The sequence below is a fragment of the Palaemon carinicauda genome, chromosome 25 (assembly GCF_036898095.1).
Source record: "Palaemon carinicauda isolate YSFRI2023 chromosome 25, ASM3689809v2, whole genome shotgun sequence".
In the NCBI taxonomy this organism is placed as follows: Eukaryota; Metazoa; Arthropoda; class Malacostraca; order Decapoda; family Palaemonidae; genus Palaemon; species Palaemon carinicauda.
The window spans coordinates 83,079,786-83,101,946 of record NC_090749.1 but is presented as its reverse complement, the minus strand read 5'-3'; positions in this window follow the sequence as shown (position 1 = coordinate 83,101,946).

Sequence of the window (22,161 nt, the reverse complement as noted above, 5' to 3'; positions counted from 1 at the left end):
GCGCTTCAGCGCTTTTCAGCTCACCAGTGTTCTGCGCGCCAGTGCTCTCCAGCCCTCTCCAGCTCGTTAGTGTTTTTCTGTGTGCCAGCGCTCTCCACCTCGTCAGTGTTCTATTGCACGCCATAACTCCTGCTAGCAAGTACTCTCTTGCTCGCCAGCGCTCTCTGGCTTGGCAGCGCTCTCAAGCTTGCCAGGAATCTCGTGCGCGCCAATGCTATTCAGCTCTCCTTTGTGGCAGGGTTCTCCTGCGTGCTAGCCACCTTCTGCGCGGAAGCACTCCAGCGTGCCAGCTCTCTCCAGCGCATTTACTCTCTGAAGCCTATGCCAGCTCGCAAGCACACCAGCACTCTCCAGCACGCCCGCACTCGTCAGCACGACAGCACTCTCTTGCGCATCAGTAATCTTCTGCACACCAGTGCTCTCTTTCGTGCCAGCGCTATCCAGCTCTTTAGCACTCTTCTGCGAGCCAGCTCTCTTCCGGCTCGGCAGCGCTTTCCAGCTCACCAGTATTCTCTTGCGCGCCAGCGCTCTCCCACTCGGCAGTACTCTCCTGTTCGCCAGCATTTTCCTTCACGCCAGCTCGCCAGGGTCTCCTGCGAACCAGTGCTCTGCTGCATGCCCGGGCTCTTCTGCGCGATAGGGCATTCCTGCTCGTTAGCACACTCCTGAGTGCTCTGCAGCGCGTCGGTGCTCTCCAGCACATCAGTGCTTGCTAATTTGTCAGCGGTCGCGAGAACGGCAACACTTACCAGCACGTCAGTGCTCTTCAGCTCACCAGTGCTCTCCTGCGTGACAGGGGTCTCCAGTTAACCAGTGCTCTCCATATCGCAAGCACACTTCTGCGCGCCAGCGCTCTCCAGCTCGCCAGCATCCTCTTGCACGCCAGACCTATCTAGCTCACCAGAACTCTCCTACACCCCAGCGCTCTCCAGGATGGTAGTTCTCTCCTGTGCGCTAGCACTCTTCAGCTAGCAAGCACTCTCCCACTCATGAGCACTCTTCTGTGCACCAGTGCTCTCCAGCTCTCTAGCGCTCTCCCTCCCGCCTGTGCTCTCCTGCGTGCTAGCGCTCGCCAGTGCGTCCACACTCTCCAGTACATGAGCGTATGCTAGCTTGGCAGTACGACAGCACTCTCTTGCGAGCCAGTGGTCTCCTGCACTCAAGTGCAGTCTGGCACGGCAGCATTCTTCTGGGCACCAGGGCTCTCTATCATGCCAGCGTGTCCTCGCTTTTCAGCGCATCAGTGTATGCCAGCTCACCAGCACAACACCAATCTCTTACCCACCAGTAATCTCCTGTACGCCAGTGATCTTCACCTTGCCAGCGTTCTCTTGCATGCCAGCTGTATCCAGCTCGCCATTACTCCTCTGCGTGCTAGTGCTCTCTGGTTCGGCAGTACTCTTCTGTGTATCGGTGCTCTCCAGCTCGCCATCACTCTTTTGCGTGTCATTGGTCTCCCTCTTGGCAGTGCTCTCCTCTGCCTCAGCACTTTCTAGCTTGCCAGCATTCTCCTGTGTGCCAGCTCTCTCCTGCTCGCCAGCACTCTCCTACATGCCAGTGCTCTCCAGTGTGTCAAAGCTCTCCCTGTGTCAGTGCTCTCCAGCACATCGGCGCTCTCCAGCACATCAGCGTTTGCCGACTATAGTACTCTCTAGCTTGCTAGCGCTCTCCCGCTCAGGAGCGCTCTCCTTTGCTCCAGAGTTCTCCTGTACGCCAGTGCTCTCCAACGGGCCATCACTCCTGCACGCCAGCATTTTCCTTCGCGCCAGCGTTCTCCGACTAACCAGCATTTTCCTTCGCGCCAGCGTTCTCCGGCTAACCAGCATTTTCCTTCGCGCCAGCGTTCTCCGGCTAACCAGCATTTTCCTTCGTGCCAGCTCGCTAGGGCTTTCCAGCTCACTAGGGTCTCCTGCGAGCCACTGCTCTGCTGCTCGCTGGCGCTCTCCTGCGCTATAGCACATTCCTAAGTGCCAGCGCGTCACCGCTCTTCATCACAGCAGCATTTGCTAATTCTCCAGTGCTGTAGTGGTTTGTGGACTGTGGCCAGAGGTAGCACCCGAACTGCCTAGTGTCTGAATACTGACCACACTCCAATGTTCACTACACAAAAATATATGGCGGTGGAATACCCAAAATATTTGGGTAAAAGGCAAACAATCAAGGATGAACAGGGCACTGGGCACTACCCCTTGATTTTATACTGGGCAAGGGGACCCAGCAAGAACCTTTATCTTTCCTTGCCTTGAGCTTGCTGATTAAACTTATGTCATGACAGTCAATTCATTTCTGGGAAAATGAGCAGTATACATGAATAGCTCTATCTTCTTTAGGTAAGATAGCTTCAAACTTAAGTAAAGTGTCAGAACATTAGGTGAAAGGGGCAAATTGTTTGTACTGATAACAGGACACAGTGTGGGAGAAAAAAATTATGATACTAAGAAAAAACAGTGGCTGAGAAGGACAAAATTGTGAAAGGAACCGGAATGAAATGCTGTCTTCATAAAAACAAGAAAAATATTTATTTGAAAAGGAAAAAAAAAAAGTTTATATGATTTCTTAGGAATTTTTTTTTTCAATAAATGACTTATTAGAAAGATTTAATTAAAAAAAACAACTGTTAGGATTACATTAACATGGTTTTGTTAAATTCAAATAAGCAATTAAAGGAAAAATTAGTACCCCTTTACTCTCCAGCCTCACAATAACAAGATAAACAAATTTTGAATAAAAAAAAAAACTATTCACATGCTGGAAACACTTATGGGTTCCCTAAACAATATCAAATCAACCATCTAGAAAGAAAATATAAAACTGAAAATACTGTACAACAATAGTTTTCCCTAAAGCAATACTGTCCTTATCAATATCCATTCTACCATTAGGCTGCAAAGTTACTTAAAAATTCTTAGCTTCTGAATAGTATGGCTGCATACGACGCTGTGTAGGTCTGTGAGCTTATGATAGCAATGTCTAGAAAATCTCAAATTGTAAACCCACGCTGTGATAAGGTTTTGTTGTCTTCGAAACTTCTCTGACCAACAACAGTAATACCTAAATCTCTCATTCTTGGAAGGGGTTTTGATAATTCTGGAACGGTTCAGACTAAACTTGAACACAGTCCCTCTCCTCCTAGCATCTGAATTCACTTCCGGGACCAACGACCAGATATTCCATTTCAATAGCTCCTGTGAACTATTAATTTGTTATGTAACTGGAATACAAACCACACTATTTAATAGTTGTTTGTTCCGTAACTGACATACAAACCACGCTATTTAATAGGGGTTATTCCTTTCGGCATAGCTGAAATGACGAGCCATTAAAATTTTAACGGGGGTTTACTACTACCCCCGCTAGTACACACACCTGTGTTTGAGCTCACTTTACTTTTGGCTCGGAGCGAGAACAGTTGTTCCTCTCTCTTTCCTCGCCTATTTTGGACTGCCATTAATTTTTGTCTTTTTACTTACTTTTTCTTATACTTGTAATATATATAAACATTCTTTATGTTTATGTATATATATTTGTGCTGTGTGTGTGATGTACGACAACGTCTCTTGCGTAGTGCAACGCCACCACAGTTCCACTTCGTGGGGAACGACCTCTCCCTCTCTGGTCCATCGGTCTTCCCGTTGGCATATACAGTGGAACCTCTACACACGAATGTATCTACATCCGAATTTTCCAACATCCGATTTAAAATTCAAGCAAATTTTTGACTCTACACCCGAATATTATTTCGACACATGAAGTAAACATTACGCCATTGAGCGTCGAGTGCTCAGTTCTCTATTCTTGTGTGTATCGTGTGGTTGTCCTCTGTTTGGTCTGTTATTAACAGTGCTTATTTTCTTCCTTTTTGATTTTACCTATAATCATGATGCCTAAGAAGCTAAGTTTCAGTATAGGAAGAAGGCAATTCTTTCATTAGAATTGAAGCAAGAAATTATAGAAAAACATGAGAGCAGTGTGCATGTGAGTGATACTGTATGGCTAAACAATATGGCCAAAATAGGCCTATGATCTCTAGGATCATCAAGCTGAAGGCAGCCATTTAAGCAAATAACCATCGAAGGGGATCACCATTATTACAAGACATCTTAGCAATACCCTGGAAGAGATAGAATGCCTTTTGTTGATAGGGATAAAGGACAAAGAGATTGTTGGCAATGATCATTTGTGAGAAGGGCCAGCGTGATGAACAGAAAGAAAGAAAAAAGTGAAGCAAAGAAAACCATGATAGCATTAACAAGCTCTTTTAAATAAGACTTCTCTCTTTTTCTGTTTCTCTCTAAACATAGCATTAACATGTTCTTTAAATCAAATATCTCTCTCTCTCTCTCTCTCTCTCTCTCTCTCTCTCTCTCTCTCTCTCTCTCTCTCTCTCTCTCTCGTTCTTCTTCGCTGTTATAGTGTTAGATACGTCTATTATTTTTTTTTCCGAGAGAGAGAGATTAAACAAAAATGTGTTTAGAGTACATATGATTTTTAACAGCGTCAACGAGTTGAAAAACAATTAAATGTAACTAAGAAAGTAATAACAGCTAATCTGAATTCCTTTATTAACTAAAACAAATATTGATACAAACACACTAGTGTGCGTATGCACAAACACACACAGGTGCAAAAATTGCTACGCATTAAGAGAGACGGTCGGGGAGGAGGTAGAGATGGTGACTGCGATAATATACCGTAACTCGTCACTGAAAGTGATGAAAATAAAAAATCAAAAGAAAAAAAAATGTAAAAAATATGAAATATAAAAATAAAAAAAAATAAATAAGCTAAGTTAGATTAAAATTTCCGTAGTGTAATTTACGGTATGTTATCGCAGTCACCATCTCTACCTCCTCGCCGATCGTGTCTCCTCGTGCGTGTGTGTGTGTTTGCGCATACGCACACGAGTGTGTTTGTATCAATATTTGATTTAGTTAATAAAGGAATTCAGATTCGCTGATATTGTTTTTTTAGTTACATTTAACTGTCTTTCAACTCGTTAATGCTGTTAAAGATCATATGTACACAACACATTTTTGTTTAATCTTTCATTTTTATTTAATCTCTCTCTCTCTCTCTCTCTCTCTCTCTCTCTCTCTCTCTCTCTCTCTCTCTCTCTCTCTCTCTCTCTCTCTCTCTCAGAAAAAATTAATAGACGTCTCTAACACTAACAGTGAAGAAGAACGAGAGAGAGAGAGAGAGAGAGAGAGAGAGAGAGAGAGAGAGAGAGAGAGCGAGAGAGAGAGAGAGAGAGAGAGAGAGAGAGAGAGAGAGAGAGAGTATTTATTTAAAGAACATGTTAACAACATGTCTACCTTCTCGCCGATCGTCCGTCTCCTCCTGGCGTAGCAAATCCTACACCTGCGTTGGCCTGTCTCTAAGGTAAAGTGGCAATAAAACACATTTTTTATTTATTATTTCCTTATAATTATCTTTTTTACATGCTTCTTTCATAATATGCAGTTATGTTATTGTTATGTGTAATTATGTGTAGCCATTTATTAAGGATTTATTATGGGTTTTTAGGCTGAGGAACGAATTAAATGAATTACCATGTATTCTTATGGGAAAATTCGTTTCTACATCCGAACATTTTCTACATCCGAAGTTGGTTGTGGAACGAATTAAATTTGTATGTAGAGGTACCACTGTATCTGTTAACTCGGCCGCCGCAGGGGAATCGTCATCTCCTGGACCCTCTTCATTCATCTATTATCTTCACTTTTCCTATTTTCCTATGGGAAACTTGGATTCTCAGCGAAGGGAATGTGGCCTTTTTTTTTAGATTGACTACGTTCTCTCTCTACTCGAGGTCGTTCACCTTTACAACAACTACGTACTATTACGGTAGCTCCTTTCCAGTTGCGGGTTAGGTTGCTACAGTGAGCCCTCGCTACTTCGCGGTTCGACCATCGCGGATTCACCACTTCACGAATTTTTTTCATAACGCATATATAAGGGATTTTGACGTAGGAAAAATCTATTTCTGGGCGAAGGACCTGTGCCGCCCAGTGAATAAGCTCCATTTAGCACTTATTCTTAGGTAATTTACTGCTAAATATACCAGAGAAAAAATGTAAAGGAGTGCTAGGTTAACTAGCTCGCTCACCTATTGGTGTCGGTATAAAATTGGGCGTATAATCCAGAGGTCCCGCACTATTTAGATTCATCCACGACAGAAACCCCAATAGAGGAGAGCCGTTCAACCTCACTCGGTACTACTAACAATGCATCCGCTCAAAACCCAACTCCTTAGCACCCAAAGTTTGGGGACTCCAAGGGAGAGGAGCTGGGAGGGTTCACTGGGCGGCACAGGTCCTTCGCCCAGAAATAGATTTTTCCTACGTCAAAATCCCTTTTCTGGGCTCGAACCTGTGCCGCCCAGTGAATCTATACAAGAGAAAATGTCACCAAACTTGCAAAATAAAGGAAAAAACATAAGCGTAAGGGAAATACAGGATGCTTTTAATCAGAGATGAGTACCAAAAAACAATTATAAGGGTATCTTAAATATGAACATAAATCCAATAAGGTAGGTATAATAATGCCGGGAGTGATAATATATACAGATACTCAGGAGTATAAAAATTTACAAATATAATAACAGTATTCAGGTGCGAGACCAACGAATACAATAGGGTATAAATGAGGCAGGTAAGAGGGAGAGATAAAGAGACAAGGCATTAACCTGTGAGTTACTTGGGAGTAACTACGCTCCCTGCGGCTACTGTAGAAAATTTTAGGGCTTCCAAATGTTTAAGGTAGTGTTTCTTGAACACTGACGGTGATTTCCACCCTGTATACCTGGAAAGGTCTGTAAAATTCATGTGGTGAAAGAAGTTCACCGAGGTAGCAACCGCCCTGATATCATGTGCAAGAGGAAAAGAGTCAGGGTTAGCTTGTTTAATAAAATACAAGATTTGTTGCCTGATCCCTTTAATAGTAATGGTACCGCCTTGTTCTCTAACGAATAGAGGCCCCGAGGAGTTAGAGGAGGTCCGGGATAAATAAGACCTAAGAGTAGTAACAGGGCACAGAGACGGATCTTGCGTGAGGGGAACAATTTTCCAGGAGGACCATCTGTTTTGAGGGTCTTCATTCTTAGCCAAAAAGAATTGGTTAGGAGAAAGAAGGACCTCTCCCGAAGGCAGGAAGTCAATATGACCCGGGTCTCTCGACAAGGCTGCCAATTCAGAAATTCTTGCCCCGGAAGCCAAGCTCACCAGGAAAAGTGTTTTCCTGAGAAGGGGAATGTAATCACAAGAACTGTTAATGGTATCAGAAGCCAATTTGAGTACGTCATTAAGGAACCAGGTCACCGGGGTAGGACGAGTAACCGGTTTCAGTCTGGCACAAGCTTTCGGAATTGAAGCTAACAAAGAGTCGGTTAAGTCTATGTTAAAACCCACTAGGAAGATCTTTTTCAGAGCCGATTTAATAGTGGTGATAGTATTGGCTGCCAGACCTGATTCTAATAAGGATCTAAAGAAAGTGACTGTAAGGTTCAAGTTCATACAGTTCACGTCTGAGTCTATTAAAAATTTTGCCAACTTTTTAATTGCAGAGTCATACTGGCAGATGGTGGAATCCCGTTTATCCGATTCTAGGAACAAGGTGTTTTGAGGATCAATATTGGCACCATGCATAGCCGCAAACTTCATAAAGTCCATAAAGTTAGGGCGCTCTGAATGTTTGAGAAAGCGTACACAACGCGTGTTTGTACTATCTGAGACAGAACCGGATTGGGTATCGGGTGAGGGTATAGTCTCAACTCTCGCAGGAGAGGATACCAGTTGCTCTTGGGCCAGTTGGGTGCGACCAAGGCTACTTGTCCCTTGAAGGATCTCAGTTTGTCTAGAACTTTCAGCAAAAGATTCACCGGGGGAAAGAGATAAATCTTTTCCCAGGTGTCCCAATTCTGTGACATGGCGTCTGTGGCGTAAGCATGAGGGTCTAGATTGGGAGCCACATATACTCTCAATTTGTGGTTGGATTCCGTGGTGAAGAGGTCCACTTGGAGACCGGGAACCTGAGAGAGAATCCACCGAAATGACTTTAGATCGAGTGACCATTCCGATTCTAGAGGGGAGGTCCGGGACAGGGCGTCTGCCACTACATTCCGGACTCCCGCCAGGTGGACAGCTGAAAGATGCCAACGGTTCAAGGCTGCTAGGGAGAATATGGCTACTAGAACGTGGTTCAGAGGCCCTGACTTTGACCCGCCTCTGTTGAGGCAGCGGACCACCACTTCGCTGTCGAGGACCAGACGAAGGTGTTGTTTCTTGGGAAGAGCGAGACGTTTCAGGGTTAGAAGAACTGCCATGGCCTCTAGCACATTGATGTGAAATTGGCGGAACAAGGGAGTCCAAAGACCTTGAACTTTCTTGAGCTGAGAATAACCGCCCCAACCTGATAAGGATGCGTCCGTGTGAATGATTAATTTCGGAGACTGAAATCGAAGGGGAACTGACTTTGACAGACTGTTTGCTCTTGTCCAAGGAAGAAGTCTTTCCCGTAGAATGGGAGGAAGGCGGACTTTCCTGTCCCGGAGCTTCCGGTTCGCCCTCGAACGCCAGACACGATTGATATCTTTCAATTTTGCCTTCAGAAGAAGATCCGTCACTGAGGCAAACTGAAGGGACCCCAGAATCCTCTCTTGGAGTCGTCTGGAACTTACTTTGTCTTTGAGAAAGCGTTTGGTGTTCCTTGCAATCTCTAACCTCTTGGGTCTGGGAAGACACAGAGTATGAGATATAAGATCCCATTGCAGGCCGAGCCATTGGAACTTCGATTTTGGAAGAAGACGGGACTTCTTGAAGTTGATCTGGAAGCCTAGAGATTGAAGATAATGGATGACTTTGTGAGTGGCTTTTAGGCAATTTTGGGAGGTGTCTGACCAAATGAGCCAGTCGTCCAGATAGGCTACTACTTGAATCCCTTGATTCCTGAGTTCCTGAACAGCGACTTCTGCTAACTTTGTGAAGATCCTTTAGGCGATGTTGAGCCCGAAAGGCATCACCTTGAAGGAGTAACTTTTGTCCCCTAAGCGAAAGCCTAGGTACGGACGGAAGTTTCTCGCTATCGGGACGTGATAATAGGCGTCTGTAAGATCGATAGAGGTGGTGACGGCCCCACGGGGAAGTAAGGTCCGCACCTGCGAGACGGTAAGCATTCGAAACTTGTCGCATTGAATGGACAAGTTGAGAAGGGATAGGTCTAGAATCACTCTTCTCTTGTCTGAATCCTTCTTCGGGACACTGAACAGCCGACCTTGAAACTTCAGGTGTTTCGTCTCTTGTACGGCGTTCTTTTGTAAAAGATCCTGGACAAATTCGACCAGGTCCGGAGTGGAATGTTGACGAAATTTGTTCGGAGGAGGAGGTCCTTGAATCCAACTCCACCCCAGTCCCTTGGAGATGATACTGAACGCCCAGGGACTGAACCTCCATTTGTTGCGGAAGGCATAGAGCCTCCCCCCTACCTGCGGCACCTCAGTATTGGTTTGAGGAGTTGCCTCCACGTCCGCCTCGGAAGTTCTTTCCTCTGCGAAAAGCTCTTCCCCTGCCTTTGTTCTGGTTAGAACCACGGTGGTAGCCTCTACCTCTACCATAACTCTGGGAAGAGCTATGAGCCTCATACGACTGGTTAAAGGCAGGAGAAGTGGCGGAGGCACCAGAAAGCTGGCTCTTAGGAAGCAGAACGGTGACATAGTCGTCCGAAGGAGCCTGAGAGGTGGAAGGCTGTGCCGGGGCAACAGGAGATGGGGGAAGAGGCAGCCGGAAAATGGGCGAACCACTCTGCTGTTGCCTGAACTGGGTGGAAGTATATGGACGGAGCTTCTTCCTACCCCGAGCTTGGTAATTTGCAGGGTCAGATTTACGTTTAGGAGTCAAACCCCAACGGGCTTTAAGGCTCTGGTTGACTCTAGTGGCCTCCGCCAAGACTTCCTCTACAAGGTCCTCAGGGAAGAGGTTTGAACCCCAACAGGAGGACCGGATCAGCTTATTAGGTTCATGCCTAATAGTCGCCTCTGCCAGGACATGTTTGCGACACTTGCGTTTAGCAGTAGCGAAGTCATACAGGTCATAGTATAATGACTGCAACGTAGCCTTGTTGAGAGATTTAAAAATACTCTCAGTATCGTAAGTCAAGGCTATCGACTCCGTGGAAGTGGCCAGGTTCAGAGTACGGCCAACGCGTAGGCGGGAATCATACTCCTGTTTAATGAGGGATTCCGGGAGACGGGGAAGCCGCTCACTAAACATTACCGAAGCACAGTCTGCTGCTAGCTTTCCAGAGGTAAATGTGGTATGGACGTTGTCCCAACACTCAATGCCTGAAGGAAGAAGGAGGGAGATTGGATCCACCTCTCGGATGGGAGGCAAGGGCTTCTCCTCCAGAGCATATTGGAAGGCAAGCTCTGCTACCTTATTGACACATGGAGTCACGGTGTTTTTGTCCATTAGGAACATTGTAAAGGAGCTCTTATAAGGCGTCAACATAGTGTTGGTGCAGCCGATGTCATTCAGGAATCTGGCCCACACAGATTGGGCCTGCTCTTTTGGGAAGATGACTGTCTCCTTGGGGACCTTGTCTAACCGAACCAAAGCTTCCTCGGTAAGCCTGGCATAACCATGAAATGGAAATGCCAGACCAGGAGGAAAGAATTCCAAGTCCTCTAGGGGACGAGTGCCAAGACCCTCCAAAGTTAACATTCCGTCTGAGAACGGGGAATGAAGAGCCATACGCCAAGGGTTGTTTTTGGCAAACTGCGGGAGCTTAGAGGCATCTGGGATGAGAGAGCTTTGGACCCGCTCCGGAGCACCTTGCTCTAATGCCCCAAGTCTCTGACCGATGTTAGAGAACATCGTGTCCATCTTAGACTGTATCTCTGATACCAACTTAGCCTGCATCTCCGACACGATGCGAAGCATGGCTGATTCGGAAAGGCCCGGGCTAGCAGCAGGTGTGGCGGAATGAACTCCCGGGTCGCGAGACTTAGAGGAGGAGCCAGAAGCCTTAGATGACAGGTTTGTATTCTGTTTAGAACCATGAGAAGCCTTATGAGGCTTATGAACTTTAGGTAAGGTTCTAGACTTATTCTTGGGGGGAACCGGGTGTGATCGTTGGGACGAATCACGGTCCCCAGAAAAACCATGAAAGGAAGAGCGATCAGAAGAAGAAGAAAGAGAGGGGCTGAGGATAGGAATCTCAGCGCCAGAAACACCTGCCTCACTTACCACCCTACCTGTATCTGGATCATCCAATAACATGGGTTCCACGTCAAGGTTCATGGAGGCAACATTGTCTTCTAGATCTCCGGGGGCGTCCGACGGATCCTGCTCTGGATCAATAAACCCCGCTATGGTGGCATCAATGTGGGCAATGATGGGAGCTGCAACATGCCTAGCCACAGCGGCTGAAGACTTGGCGTTGGGGTAAATCAAGGAACAGTAGTCCTCGGAGAGGACGTACGGCCGCTTGGACTTCACGTTCCGGGCAAAACCACCAACCCACACTTTCAGTGTGGCCCGAGCCGCAGACTTTTGCTCCGGGGATGCCTGAAATAATAGTGGGAATTATAAAAAGGCAGACTCCCAGTGGTCCTTCAAGACCATAGATATCTTACTAAGTAGTGTATGTATGCCAAAAAAAGGTAAGATAAATAAGAAGGCAACATAGCCAACGGGACTCACCGAGTCAGATCCAAGGGTGGTAACGAGGTCAAAACAGACCACTCAGTTATCCGGGTGCCATACCACGACATCCTCCAGCTGCACACCGCAGAGGGCGTGAGACCGACAGACGGTATGGCCGCAGGGCTGATGTAGAACAGCTGCACAGGCTGTCGTCTGACAATGCACCATCTATAAAAAGAATAGTATATGAGAAACTGTAATTCTCTTAAGTAGGGGTGGGTCCGGAGGACCCGGGCCTAACATAAGCCTAACACAAGATTAGGGCTTAACTGTAATATTCTTAAGTAGGGGCGGGTCCGGAGGACCCGGCCTAAACATAAGTCTAGCTTAAGACTAAAGTATAGCCATCCATTCCGGTCGAGCTGGGAGTATAAAAAAGGATGCAACAACAAAAAATTAAGACACAGGGTGTCTGATTTCCCGGGGCGAGGCTAAGCCCCGGGCCGGGAAATAAAAGTATCCAAAACCAATTCGTATAGGAACTCCGGGGTAGTGATCTGTCATATAATCATCATAGGAACTGTTATAAATTAAATAGGGGGGCGGAACTGTAGATAAGAACCGCCAACGGAACCCAGAGGGTTTCATATAACATAAACCAGTGTGATAAGTGAATATAAAATAGGGTGCACCGGGATCCAACTCTGTTGACCGGTGGCCAACCAGACTAGACAGAGCCGAACCCGCCGGGACACCCGGAAGACAAAGTCCATAAACACTGAACTACCCCCTCTACAAGGAGGGAAGGCAACGGTCCCCTAGGGGAGAGGGGGAGAGAAGCCTAGCCACCCACCTAGCGAGAGGGGGAGCATGGGGGAGGATCACGTGATACGGAGCAGCAGGGCTACCAACTGACGATCCCCAACCAGACAGATCAAACGGAGTAATAGCACAATATTCATTATAATAGTAATAGCGTTGATAATATAAAATAAACACATAAAAATTTTTTGGGCAAGGCATGCAACATAATAATTAAATCACAAAAGACACACCTGATGGCTTAAAAAATAACATTGCCGCCTAGCACGAAGGTCGGCAGCCATAACGATACGTAAATGATATCGGCCCAAAAATTGAACCACGAGGGTTCTAAACGCTAAATAATGAATATCCATAATAACAAATAAAATTTAATAATAAAAATAGTACATATAGTAACACCGCGAGTGAAACTAAAAGCTCTCAAAACAGGAGTACCAACTGTAAATGGAATCAAGCAAGATCGGTATGAACGAAGAGAATACACTCCTATAATTCAAATATTAGACGATCTAGGTTGCTCAAAACACAGCTTGGTACTTAACTTAGACGGTGTCTCCAGGGAAACCGACGAAGAAGCCATAATCCAAAGAAAATAAGCGAAAAAACGAGAGCACAACAAAAAAGCGGGTTACACACAAGACGTGCTAAAAGGAGTTGGGTTCTGAGCGGATGCATTGTTAGTAGTACCGAGTGAGGTTGAACGGCTCTCCTCTATTGGGGTTTCTGTCGTGGATGAATCTAAATAGTGCGGGACCTCTGGATTATACGCCCAATTTTATACCGACACCAATAGGTGAGCGAGCTAGTTAACCTAGCACTCCTTTACATTTTTTCTCTGGTATATTTAGCAGTAAATTACCTAAGAATAAGTGCTAAATGGAGCTTATTCACTGGGCGGCACAGGTTCGAGCCCAGAAATACACGTATTGTGGATTTTCCGGAAATTTCGAAAATACCGTGATATATGAAGACCCCAAATACGTATTTCGTTAATTCCATTAATACTTTAATTAGTAATATCTGCTCTTACTGATGGTTCTTTGCATTACATATGACATATAATTCAGTACAGAAAGAAATAAAACACGAAAAGAGAATGTGATCATACGATAATTCAGTATACAGTACGTAGTAAAATTAAATTGAACATGAAAAGCAAATCAGATGCAGTCATACCATATTTGATTAGTGTAAGGCTGCTGATGGCTACTACTACAAATGTAATGGATGTGCATCTTTTCCATGAATCTTTTGTATGTATACGTACGTAGTACTGCATCCAATAATGTTCTTTGTTGCAAAAATCACATCTCGAATAAGCGTACATATCCTACAACAAAACAAGCGTAAAATAGCGTACGTAAAGCTGTATACGTAGTACCTTATATTTGAATTGGTAACTACTACTTAGCATGTAAGACAGACTGTGATTGGTTCAAGTGCTGATAGATGACGAATCAGATACCAAGTTTTGAAATTTAGCCTGTGATTGGTGTTTTGACCGCTTCTCCAACCCGCAGCATCTTTTCGCGGCAACTTCGTTTGCCGCTCTCTCGCCGGGTAGATGCTGCTACGTTACTGTGAACTTTAATCTGTGCTGTGCGTGACTGTTTTAAGTTGAACTTTTTGTTGAACTTTCTGTTTAACCCATACTGTACAATGGCTCCCAAGCGTTCTGCTTCTACTAAGGCTGGTAGTGAGCCTAAACGCCACCGAAAGATGATGACGATTGCTGAGAAGGTGACGCTTCTCGATATGTTAAAAGAAGGCAGAAGTTACGCGGCCGCAGCCCGCCATTTTGGAGTGAACGAATCCACCGTTCGCTACATCAAGAAGGATGAGGCGAACATTAGAAAGACGGCTACCATCACTTTTAGCAGATCAGCGAAGCGAGTCGTTACCATGCGTAATAAAACGATCGTACGCATGGAAGGTGCTTTAGCAGTCTGGATTGCCGACTGCCGGAAGAAGAACATAGCCTTGGATACGAACACCATCCGAACCAAGGCTTTGAGCTTGTATGAGAATTTTGTGGCAAAGAAACCTCAAGACGACGATGGCGACCATGCTGAAGAAGAAGATAATGTAGATGAACCTCAACCAGGGACATCCACTGATTCCCAGCCTCAGAAACAACGTTTTTCCGCCAGCAAAGGATGGTTCGCGAAGTTTCAGAACAGCTTCGGCCTGAAAAGCGTTTCCCTGCATGGCGAGGCTGCTTCCGCTGACACTGCCGCTGCTGAAACTTACGCGAACGAGACGTTCAAGAACATTATCGTTGAAGGTGGATACAAGCCAGAACAAGTGTTTAATATGGATGAGACCGGCTTGTTTTGGAAGAGAATGCCGTCGCGAACTTTCCTGTTCAAAGAAGAAGCCAAAGCCTCTGGCTTTAAAGCATTCAAAGATCGTGTTACCCTCGTGATGTGTGGCAATGCTGCTGGATTTTTGCTAAAGCCGGGGCTTATTTACAAGTCGAAAAATCCTCGCGCTTTGAAAAATAAAAATAAGAATCTCCTTCCCGTGTACTGGATGCATAATAAAAAAGCATGGATTACGAAGATGCTGACTTCCAACTGGTTCCACCAGTGTTTTATCCCACAAGTCAGCAAATATCTCGTAGAGAAGGGCTTGCCATTTAAGATCCTTCTCCTTATGGATAACGCTGGTGGACACGCAACTGACCTGTCGCATGAGGGCATTCAGGTTGAGTTCCTGCCACCCAACACCACGTCATTAATTCAACCGATGGACCAGGGGGTTATCAGGGCGTTCAAGGCCCTCTACACGAAGAATACCTTGGCGGACCTCGTTGCGTGTGTGGATGCTGCCCAAGAAGATGAAGATGAAAATTTCAATTGTTCCGTAACCGAAATACAAACCACGCTATTTACATTGGGTTTACCTTGTAGCGCAGCTGAAATGACGAGCCAATAGTTTTAACGAGGGTTAATTACCCCCGCGCTAGTTAGCGGGGGGTAGGGGAAGGGTAGCTTGCTACCCCTCCCCCCCCCACACACCGGCGACTTGCTTCACTTCACTTTTGGCTCGGCGATGAACAGACGTGTCTGTCCATCGTCCTCGTTGACAGCCTTTAATCTTTTTTCTGATTTTTCTTTACTATAGCTTGTGTGTGTTTTGAAGTTGACTACCGTTTATTATTATTATCTTTACTATGCGTACATGTCCTGGTGTTGCCGGCCGCCCTTGTGGGACCTTTATGTCGGCCTTAGAGACGAATCCTCACACCCTTTGCCCTCAGTGTCGGGGCCGACGGTGTGACCAGGAAAACGTGTAGTGAGTGGTCTGCCTCCCAGTGGGAGAGTTTTGGCCGCCGGCCTAAGAAGAAGTCCAAGAGAGACCGTTCTTCTTCGGGGGTTGCCTTGAAGGAGGAGGGTTCTCGGGACTCTACTTTCGCCGCCCAAACCTCCTCCGAAGCTCCCCCTCGTCCGGCTCCTAAGGAGAGTCAGCCGAGTGGTAGCGCAGGCCCTAGTTCTGTTTCCCGACCTTGGGTGGGGGGAGAGGGCGTCGCCTCCCATAGCGGGGCGGTTCCCCCTCCTCCTCCGGGGGAGGTTGTTGATAATTCATTGACTAATGATGATCTCTTACAGATTTGGGCTTCCCTGGGGCTTAAGGTCTTGCCCTCCAAGGTCGCCTTGATTGACTTTGTCTCGTTGGGGGCCGCCGTTAAGCAGTCGCCGGCGGTAGCAGAGGTAGACCCTCTGTCTATCGTCGACGTCGTGGTGGCAGAGGCCTCCGACGGGTCTGGGCAATCCTCTGCAGGTGCAGTTGAGGATAATGGTGCTGATGGCTCTCCCCCCCCTTCCGTACATCCTTCGAAGGGGGAAGTGAGTCCTACGGGCTCTTCTGCTGTTCAGCTACCCTCTAAGGGTAGTGCCTTGACTGAGACTCCCCTTCGGAGGACTGATGGTCCTGATGATCTTCCCCGTGGCCGCCTTCGCCGTAAGGCTCACCGTCCGCTGCATCGCAAGGGCCTCCCTTCCCCTTATAAGGGGGTTAAGAGGCGCCTTTTTGGATCTTCTTCCTCCGAAGGGGACTCTCCTCGTCGTACTCAGCTTACAGCTCCTGCTCCTTTGGACCTCTCTGCAGACCGTTCTCCAACTCCTGCTAGAACTTCACCTTCTGGGGAACTCGTCACCCGATGGGCAACGGTCCCTTCGGGGCAAAGGGATTCTTCCCTTTCACGTGCAGTGTTAGTGCACAGGCGTTCTCCTGCTCGTCAGGGCTCTCCTACTCGTCAGCGCTCTCCTGCTCGTCAGCGCTCTCCTGCTCATCAGCGCTCTCCCGATCGTCAGCGCTCTCCTGCTCGTCATTGCTCTCCTGCTCGTCAGCGCTCACCTGTTCGCCGGCGCTCTCCTGATGTTCGCCCTCCTCGTCAGCGCTTTCCTGAGGACATCCTACATCTTGTGGTTCCTGAAGAGCGCTTAGCGCGCCAGCATTCTTCTGCTCGCCCTTCTGCAGTGTTAGCGCACAGGCGCTCTCCTGCTCGTCAGCGCTCTTCTCAGCGTCAGCGCTCTTTTGAGGATCATCGCCCTCCTGCTTGCCAGCGCTCTCCTGTGGTCTCTGACCATCCTGCAGAACCTGTTGATCGCCCTGCGCGCCATCAGTCTCCTGAGCTCTCTCGCGATCCTCATCCTGTGTCTACGCAACATCGTCCGCGTTCTCCAGCGCGTGTTTCAAAAGCACATGTTCGCCCACGCGCCTACTATCTTCCTGTTCCTGTTCGTGAACGCGCCGCGCCACCTGTTCCTTCACAGGATCTCACCCGTCACCCCCTTGCTCGCCAGCGATCACCTGCTCGCCAGCGATTACTTGCTCGCCAGCGTTCACAGGCGATTCTAGTATCGCCTGTTCATCAGCGTTCTCCTACGCGTCAACGATCACCTGTTTATCGGCGATCTCCGGATCCCCCGCGTGATTTACAACCTGCGCGCACGCATTCTCCAACACTTCATTGACCAGAGGTTCTTGAAGGACATGGTTCGCCATTTACTAGCTCGCCATCGCGCGATCATTCACCTGCGCGTCTTATGCGCTATCGCTCGCCAACGCATCACCATGCGACAACGCGCCATCGCTCACCTGCGCGTCAGCGTTCGCCAGCTCACCACCGATGGCCTGCTGATCTACGCCGCCAGCGACCTTCCTCCCCCACGCGGCAACGCGTTCCCTAGCCATCGCCCCAGCGCATTCGTTCGCCGACTCGGACACGCGCTCGTTCACCTGTACACCCTCGCGCCCACTCACCTGCGTGCCCGCGCAACCGCTCGCCTGCGCGCCCGTGCAATCATTCGCCTGCGCGCCCGTGCAATCATTTGCCTGCGCGCCCGTGCGATCATTCGCCTGCGCGCCCACGCGACCGCTCGCCTGCACGCCCGCGCGATCATCCGCCTGCGCGATCGCTCGCCTGCGCGATCGCTCACCTGCGCGCCCCCGCGATCGCTCGCCTGCACGCCTACGCGTCTGCGCGATCGCTCGCCTGCACGCCTGCGCGACCGTTCGCCCTCGCGCGACCATCATTCGCGGCGAATTTCTCAACCAGTGGTAGCAGCAGGAACGCGTGTTCCTAGACAGCGCTCGGGATCGCCTCTACCCAAATGCAGAACTGTAGTGCAGGACAAGGAAGACACTGCGGAGAGGTTAGTGCATCATTCTTCCCCCCCTTCTTTTCAGGCAGGTACTGTGGTGTCCACTCCAAAGGATCGCCCGATCCCTTTCCCTCCAGCGAGGATTTTGGACTCTGTGTCCTTGGAGCAACAGGCTTGGTTTGGTCCTCTGATGTGGGCGTTAGTGAGGGTTATGAAACCAACACTCGCTGATCAGGGCAACAAACCAACGGCTGCCTCTCCTACGCTGAAGAGAAAGAGAGGAGTGGACTTCGTGGTGACTTCCCCTAGGGCGAAGTTGGTTCCCAAGAGGTCTGTCGCGAAGCCCCCTTCTCCTGCTCGAGTGCTTTCTCCTTCTCCCGTGGACGAGGCGTTTCCGTCCTCAGGTGAGTCCAGTGAAGCGGTAGTCTTCCCCTCGGCACCAAGGGGGGAGAACTTCGTTTCATGGAGGAGAATCGTCTCGTGAGGAAGGGGCTCCTCGATCCTCTTTGTTGGGATCCTGTTTCCCTCCCAGGAGGGAATCCAAGGACTCCAAGACCGTCCTGAAATCATCTTCGAGGATTCGCCAGGAATCCGCTGCTCCCCCGGGGAACGTCCACGCTTCACCCCAGGAAGAGATTCCTGGGACAGGAGACTTAGCTGCCAGCCCGCAAGGAGGAGATCAGCAGGAATCCGAACATGCCTTCTGGCAGGTCCTGAGCCTGATAAGGCAACTTAACGGGCTTATGGACCCCGTGATCGCCCCCCGTGAAGGCAAAGACACTATCTTAGATGAGGTGTTTGATGTTCGGAAAGCCCCTAAGTCCAGTGCGGCTGTGCCCTGGTCTCGGGGTCTGAAGAGTGCCAGAGCTAGGGCCAACGCTCAGCTCGCGATTCTTGCCTCCTCCAGTCGTTCCTCTGCCGGGAACAAGCTCATCCCTCCTCGTCTTCAGCAGAGGAGGTATTTCGAGATCTTGAGTGAGGCCAGCCTCGCTCTTCCTCTCCATCACTCCGTGGAGGAGCTGGCGAAGGGAGTTCCCTTTGAGAAGCTCTCTGCCCGGCAGGTGTCGTTCTCGGCGGCAGAGATCCTTAGCCATGAGAATGTCGCTAAGTGTGCCATGCAGGCTGGACTTTTGGCTAGGAACTCTGGGCATCCTATTGCGCTTGGAGGACTTGTCCAAGGAGACCAATAAGAAGGCCCTGGAGACCTTACTCTCGGGCACCCGCTCCATCGAGTTTTTAGCGCACCAGGTTACCACCCTGTGGGCCAACTCGGTGTTGAAGCGACGCGATGCTGTGACCGAGAGATTCCATCCGAAGGTCCCCGCCGTGGATGTGTGTAGGCTCCGACATGCTTCCCTTCTGGGGGAGAACCTGTTTGAGCCTCAGGACATGGAGCGAACGGCTTAGAGGTGGAGGAAATCCAGCACGGACTCCCTCATCATAGGGCCCTTACAGCTCGGTCCTATAAGCCTCCAGCTCCGCCGCAACAGCAGCAGCAGCCTCGTAAGGCTCCGAGACAGGCACTGGCAGTTAAGAAGGTGGTGTCTGAGCCCCAGCCCTTTCCAGCCAAGGGTAAGAGGGGCGGTAAGTCCTCCAGGGGAGGCAAGACTCCTAGGGGTGGCGGCCGCGGCCGCAAGCCCTAGGGGTGGCAGTCCCCCTGCGTGTCCACCTGTGGGGAGATGCCTTCAGCGTTGCGTTCGCAGGTGGCAGCAACACGGGGCCGATGCTTGGACGGTCTCAGTGATCGGCCAAGGCTATCGCGTCCCGTTCACAACATCTCAACCTCCCCTGACAGTGAATCCAGTGTCGTTGAGCTCCTATGCCACGGGATCGGCAAAGGGGGTGGCCCTTCAGGCCGAAGTCGAGACCATGCTCGAGAAGGGTGCTCTCCAGGAGGTCGTGGACGGCTCCCCAGGCTTCTTCAGTCAACTCTTTCTTGTAAAGAAGGCTACTGGAGGCTGGAGACCTGTCATCGACCTCTCAGCATGGAGACAGCAGACACGGTCAGACTTGCGGTGAGACCACAAGACTTCATGTGCACACTGGACGATTGGCTGGTCCTAGCAGACTCGGAGTCGACCCTTCTTCGGCACCGAGACAGGCTTCTGGATCTTTGCCAGGATCTGGGGATTGTGGTAAACCTCGAGAAGTCCTCTCTGCAGCCGTCCCAACGACTGGTTTATCTAGGCATGCTAATAGACACCAATCTCCACAAAGCCTTTCCATCAGACGACCGGATAGCAAGGCTGAGGAGGGTGGCGGAACCCTTCCTCAGGCGAAAAGAGCTCCCCGCCCAGTCGTGGTTGCGTCTCTTAGGTCACCTATTCTCCCTGGCCCGTCTGGTCCCAAACAGCCGCCTCAGGATGAGATCCCTACAGTGGCGGCTCAAGTCCCGGTGGAATCAAGGATCCGATTCTCCGGACATTCTGATTCCAATGGGGTCTTTGGAACAGACGGACTTGCGATGGTGGCTGGCCGAGGAGAACCTGCGGAAGGGAGTGAGTCTTTTCGTCCTCCCCCTGGAATTGACTCTGTTTTCGGACGCGTCAAAAGAAGGGTGGGGGGGCGCACGTTCTGAACCAGAGGGCCTCAGGCCTTTGGTCAGAATCAGAAAAGTGCCTACACATCAACCTGCTAGAATTGAAGGCCGTCTTTCTGGCTCTTCAGCAGTTCCAACAGTCCCTGGCGGGTCACTCCGTGGTGGTGATGAGCGACAACACCACGATAGTGGCTTATATCAACAAGCAGGGAGGCACTTTTTCGCAGCAGCTATCCCATCTTGCAGTAGAGACTCTGAGGTGGACCGAAATCCACTCGATAACACTATCAGCTCGCTTCATTCCTGGCAAGAGGAATGTGCTCGCCGACAGTCTGAGCAGGGCCTCGCAGATAGTGAGTACCGAGTGGTCTTTGGATCCTCAGATAGCCAACAAAGTCCTGACTTTGTGGGGTTCCCCGACTGTGGACTTGTTCGCGACAGCATTGAACTTAAAGCTGCCCCTGTACTGCTCCCCAGTCCCGGACCCCAAGGCACTCTAGCAAGATGCTTTCCAGCAACGGTGGGACAACATCGACGTGTACGCCTTCCCACCGTTCTGTCTGATGAGAAGGGTGCTCAACAGGACCAGACTATCGGTCAACTGTTCGATGACTCTGGTAGCTCCGCTATGGCATCACGCGGAATGGTTCCCGGACCTTCTGCAACTCCTGACGGAGCTCCCGAGGGAACTTCCTTCACGACACGAGCTTCTCAAACAACCCCACTCCGGCGTCCCTCACAGGGCCGTAGCCTCGCTTCGGCTTCACGCCTGGAGACTATCCAGCGTCTCCTCGCGGAGAGAGGCTTTTTGCAACAGGTTGCGAAGAGAATGTCTCGGCACCTGCGAAGGTCCTCTGAGGGAGTCTACGAAGCAAAGTGGAGAGTCTTTTGTGGTTGGTGTCGTGGGAGGGGTATCTCTCCACTCGATGCCACTATTCCAGCAATAGCAGACTTCCTTGTTTATCTGCGGTAAGAAATGCGCCTTTCTGTCTCGGCAGTGAAAGGCTATCGCTCAGCCTTAAGCTTGGCCTTCAGGCTGAAGGGCGTGGATATTTCTTCATCGCTAGAACTCTCTTTACTCATACGTAGCTATGAGCTTACCTGCCCCCAGTCGGAAGTGAGACCTCCTCCTTGGAACGTGGTTCGAGTCCTCAGGTCTCTTAAGAGACCTCCCTTCGAACCATTACGCCAGGCCTCCGATCGCCACCTGTCTTGGGAGAAGGCTTTCCTACTCGCTTTGGCTTTGGCCAAGCGAGTTAGTGAACTTCATGGTCTCTCGTACGACATCGCCCATTCAAGGGGATGAGGGGAGGTAACGTTCAGGTTCGTCCCTGAGTTTGTTGCCAAGACTCAGAATCCTGGAGTGCCGGATCCTCGGTTCGACTCTTTCAGGATCGCGAGTCTCCGTTCTGTAACAAGCGACCCAGACCAACTGCTACTATGTCCAGTGAGGTGTCTGAGGCACTACTTGAAGAGAACGGCTGCAGTCCGTCCTCAAGTGCGAGCTTTGTTTGTGAGCACAGGCTGGACTAAGACGATCTTCACTAGTCTC